Raw genomic sequence first — 5,978 nt, 5'->3', positions numbered from 1 at the left:
AAACTAATTAGAAGAGATGAAGACAGAAACTATGTACTACTTAAGGGAACAATCTAACAAGATTAGTTAACATTGAGAAACATATGAAATAAATACTGGAGCACCTACCTTCATTAAACAAAAAGTGGTGAATGTAAAAGATCAAATAAACACTAATACAATCATAGTAGGGGGTTGGAACACCCCACTTTCAAGAAGAGATAGCTCTCCCAAAGAGATATATCAATTAAACCAAAAATCAGCAAAGAAATATAAAGCTCAACCACACCCTTGAACATGTGGATTTGATAGAGAGTTACAGAGTGTTCCACCCATCTACAACAGAGTGTATATTCTTTTCAGGAGCACATGGTATTTTTTTTTAAAACTAGATTAAATGCTAGTCTACAAAGTCCAGTGAAGTAATTATGAGAACTGAAATTACCATTGCATGCTATCAGAGCACTGTGCAAACAAAATAGATATTGATGACAGAAGTTTTAGAAAAGACAAAAACTCCTATGAAATTAACCATATACTCCTAAACAATCAACAGGTCATAGAAGAAATCAAAGAAAAAATTTCAAAATTTCAAGAAATTAATGACAGTGATTGTACAACATATCAAAACCTCTAGGTGATATGAAAACAGTACTAAAAGGGAAATTTGTTGCAATGATTGCTTACATTAAGAAAATAGAACAAACACAAATAAATAACCTTATGAGAAATCTTAAGATACTTGAGAAATAGCAATAAACCAGCCTCAAAGTGAAATTAAGGTTGGAAATTTATGAAGATGACAGTAGAAGTCAATGAAGTTAAAACTAAAAACAAAGTTAAAATAATCAACATATTGAACAGCTGGTTCCTTGACAGAACATGTAAAATAGATAATCATTTAGCCAGGCTTACCAAGAAGAAGAAAATAAAGACTCACATTCATGCAGTTATAAATGACAGAACTGAAATCACAACACACATTGTCAAAACAAAATTATATTCTAACAAATTAGTAAATTTGAAGAAATGGACAGATTCTTAGATGTATACAAATTACCAAAACTAACCCAAGAAGACATATATATGCTTAACATCCCAATAGCAAACAATAAAATTAGCACAATAATTTAAAAATCTAACAGCAAAACAAAGACCAAAATCCAAACCAAAACAAAACAGAAACCAAAAATAGTGTGGGACTTGATGATTCAGGCTAATTTCTACAAAATCTTTGAAGAGGTTATGTCACCAATACTCCTGAAGCCCTTCAAAAAGATACTGAGAGGGATGGAGTGCACCTAAATTTATTTATGGAAACAGGTATTGCCCTGATCTCAACTGGAGAAAAACCCAACTACAAAAGAAAAGTATAGGCAACCACCTTAATTAACAGAGATACAAAAATCCTCAAAAAGATAGTAGCAAATAGGATGTAGCACATCATCAAAGAGATCAAACATCATGATCAAATAGATTTTAATCCCAGAGATAGAAAGATGGTTCAAAATATGTGATTCAATAAATGTAATATGTCACCTAAACAGAAGCAAGTTCAAAACCTATTAGATCATATCAATGAATGCAGAAATGATTTTCAGCATAATCCAAGACCAGTTTATGATTAAAGCCATGAGTACATCATATACATAAAGGCCATACTTAAATATGGTAAAACCCATGTATTGCAAGCTAACACTGAGCACCATATTAAATGGGGAAAAACTGAAAGTACTTTCCCTAGAATCAGGAATAAGACAAGGATGTCAACTATCACCTCTTCCGTGTAACATAGTACTTGAAACATTAGCCAGAGCTATCAGGCTAAAGGAAGAAATAAGAGGGATTCATATAGAAAAGCAAGAACTCAAAGTATCATTATTTGAAGATGACATGACACTGTCTCTAGAAGGCCCAAAAACCTCCACCGAAAACTCTTAGAATAAATAACCAACTTCAACAATGTAGAGCAAGATACAAAATCAACATACAACAATCATCAGCATTTGTGTAATAAGAATAATGAACATGAGGAGAAGGAAATTATGAAAACAATAACATTTTAAGTGGCTTCAACAAAAACAAAGCACCTAGGAATTAACCTAAGCAAGATAATGAAAGACATCTATGAAGAACAGTACAGTTTTTCTCCTTTTCTGAAAAAGGAGATCGAAAAGGGTATCAGAAAATGGAACTACCTTCCCTGCTCCTGGCTTAGCTGTAAACAGTATTGTCAAAATCGCTATACTTCCCCAAAATTTTTATTAAAATTCAATAAAGTTCACCTCACAATACCAACAGTGTGCTTGACAGAACTGAAGACAATAATCCTAAAATTCATGTGGACCAGAAGACACCAAGGAGAGCAAAAGTAATTTTGAGCAGCAAGAGCAAATCAGGAAGCCTTGCAATACTTGACTTTAAGCAATAGTGGTAAAAATGCTGCGGCACTGGGGCAAAAAAGATATGTGAATCAGGGAAACAGAATAGGACACACAGAAACATCCCCAGACACACTGAACTACTTGATATCTGACAAATGGGCCAAAGGCATATGTTAGGGAAAAGAGCCTGTTCAACAGTGGTGTTGAGAAAACTGGTTATATGTTGGCAGAAGATTGAAACTAGATACTTGTCTCTCCCACTATACTAAATTACAGTCAAAATGGAACAAAGATCTAAACATTAAAGCAGAAACATTAAACCTGCTGGAAGATAAAATAGGTAAAACATTTGAATATAAAAGTCAAGGAAAGGATTTTTTAAACAGAACCTCAATTGCACAAGAAATAAACAAAAATCAACAAATGTGATTATATCAGACTAAAAAGCTTCTATACAGCAAAAGAATTCAGTGGAATAAAGAGGCAACCTGTGGAATGGGGAAAAAGTTTGCTAACTACTCCTCACACAGAGAACTAATATCTAGAATATATAAATAACTAAAAATAATTAAATCACCTAAAATTAAAGACCCAGTAAAGAAATGGCAACAGAAATAAACAGACACTTCAGAGAGGCGGCAACACAAATGTTTAACAAACAGATGAAAAAGTGGCTAATATCTCTGGTCAGTAGAAAAATGCAAATTAAAACAACACCAAGATTCCATCTTACCTTAGAAAGGATGGCCATCATTAAGAGATCAAACAATAACAAATGCAGGAATGGTCAAGTTTAAAAAGGAACTCTTCTTCATGGTTGGGAGAAATTTAAACTAGTACAATGATGGAAATCAGCATAGAGATGTCTCAAAGAACTGAAATTAGAAATTCCATATGACCCAGCTATCACCCTGCTAGGTATCTTCCCCTGAAAGCTTGAGATAGCATACTACAGCAATACTTGCATTCCATTGTTTGTAGCAACACAATACATCATAGTTAATTCCAAAAAGGAGGCTTTAGACCCATCAACAGACAATTGGATAAAGAAAATGTGGTATCTATTTATAGAGAAATACTGTACTATTCAGCTCTTAAAAAATGACAATTTTGAGACATTTGTAGGAAAATGGATGCAACTGCAAAATATAATCTTGAGAGAAATAAACCAGACACACAAGCTTAAATATTGTATGACAGCTTTTATTTGCATGAGGCAAAGTACAAAGAGAATGATAAAGGATGGACAGACTAGGATGAGGGGATGGATCTTTTGTAATAGGGAAGTGGTCCAAGAGAATAAGTGCAAGGGGTGAGGAGGAGGGAAAGCAGAAACATGTAGAATAAAGATATTGCCATGTACAGGAACCAAATAACCTCAGTGAATGTAAACGTTTTTTGCCATAGCATGAGCTAAGATTTATACTAGGAAGAAAAAAGAATGGGATAGGGGAATTGGAGGAGAACAGAGGGAGTGGGGAAGGAGGAGCAAGGAAGGGGATGTTTTTAAAAAGAAAAAAGCAATACTATGTACCTGTATCCACTCCCCCAGAATGACCGTAAATTACATGTACTGCAAACATGTGCAAATAAAATTTTTAAAAGGCTAAACTACCTCAAAGCCCCAATATTATACTTTGGCCTAAGGAAACTTTAATATTATCAGCCTAAAAAAATCCAAATATATGCAAAGGAAATGGTGTGTATTGCAATTTTAGTAGGCAATACATTTACATTTTGTATTAAAATTTAAGTTTCTTATATTTTACAGTAATTTTCAATTTAAAAACTAGTTTTGCACCTAAAAAATAACATTAAAGTGGAATTATAAATATACACATTTTACTACTTATCTTTGAAAGATTAATTTTAATTAATGTATTTTTAAAACAACAGTTCAAAAGAAAGGAAAACACACAATTGAAATCCTCTGAAATGTTTAAAACACACTGACATATTTTAATAATTATTCATATATTTTCATACTTTTCATAGTAGAGTGTAATAGTCTTCTACTGAGTTTAGAGCAATGTCTAAAATATGGTGAAAAGAGATATACCATAAACAAGTACAAAATCTAATACAGAAAGTCAAAATGAAATGTTAAAATATTTTAATATCTTAGTGTGATAGAACAATAGAACAAGCCTGTAACTCCAGCACTCTGGGAAGCTGAGGCAAGGGTAGCAAATTCTAGGTCAAACAAACCTGGCAAAGGAAGAAATACACAAACAATGTATGTTTCTGTAGTTTCACATGTCTTCCTCAATAACTGATTGAGTAAAGAAACCAGAAAATATTTAAAAGTCTGGTCAACACTAGCAACCAATTTACCTTATTGGACATTCAGAGAATACAGTAATAAGTACAAAATATACATTTACTTCATTCATGAGTGAATAGTCAACAAAACATTTCTGGGGGCACAAGAAAGGATTAAGTTCAAGGTTTTAAAAACATAGTTATTGTTATTTTACTCAATAACAATCAGTAACTGCAATAGAATGTAATCATAAATCAATAACAAACTGGATATCTTTCAAATATTAACAATTTTAAATAACTCCAACAAATTCACAACACCAATTAAGAAATATTTTGCATCAAAGCATAGCTGAATCATAAAAACATAAAAACATATTTTGTTGGACAATCAGCATATTGTTTTCAATAAATAAAACTTTACAGGAAAATAAAACTTAAATTTATGTGATTTTGGAATATTGATGTGAAGTTACAGATTAAATATTTTGCTGGAAATCATCAGTTATCACAAATATTATGATCATATAAATTTCATGGCAAGAATGTAAAGATACTAAACATCAAATTGAGTAGTGATTTAATTTATATTGGAAAGTCGTGATAGTAAGTGGAATCATGAAGGTACACAAAAACATGTAATCAGAGTTTCAGAATCAACTGGATAATTCAGAGACAGGATCATCTGCACATTGAAAGTAAACTTTTTTTTTTTTTTTCCGGTACCGGGGAATCGAACTCATGACGTTGCACTTGCCAGGCAAGCGCTGTGCCACTGAGCTAAATCCCCAATCCCGAAAGTAAACTTTCTATATATTTATATTTAAGACCACATCACTTGTATAGCGCAGACAAATTATAGGTGACTCTCTCAAATTGAGTTTATTGTATTTATAAGTAAAGCTCAATTATCATTAATCACATAGAAAAGAGTATCCTAGAATGAATAAAATACCAAGGTGTAGCAGTTAAATATATAAAGATAAAATATAACATAATGATAGAGATCATGAAATATCCTGAGCATATTAAATCTTTTAGGTGAATGTAATTTTTCCAGGGCATTAGTAGGAAGTAATGATTGATTATCATTTTAGAATTAGAATTTGCAATGTCCTTCTCTGAATTTTGAGTAGTTTGCCCATACTAAATCAATTTTCTCCTCGGGGCTGGGGATTTAGCTCAGCGGCAAAAGCGCCTGCCTGGCAAGCGCAAGGTCGTGAGTTCAGTTCCTGGTACCGGAGAAAAACCAAAAAAAAAAAAAAAGCAGAGACTCAAATACACTCTTGAACAATGCTCACTGTAGCATTATTCACAAAAGCTGAGAGGTGAAACACCCCATATCCATCAACA

This window comes from Chinchilla lanigera, unplaced genomic scaffold (genome assembly GCF_000276665.1).
Source record: "Chinchilla lanigera isolate Chin_1 unplaced genomic scaffold, ChiLan1.0 scaffold00013, whole genome shotgun sequence".
Classification (NCBI taxonomy): Eukaryota; Metazoa; Chordata; class Mammalia; order Rodentia; family Chinchillidae; genus Chinchilla; species Chinchilla lanigera.
The sequence above is the reverse complement of the archived record's forward strand: the minus strand, read 5'-3'. Positions refer to the sequence as shown.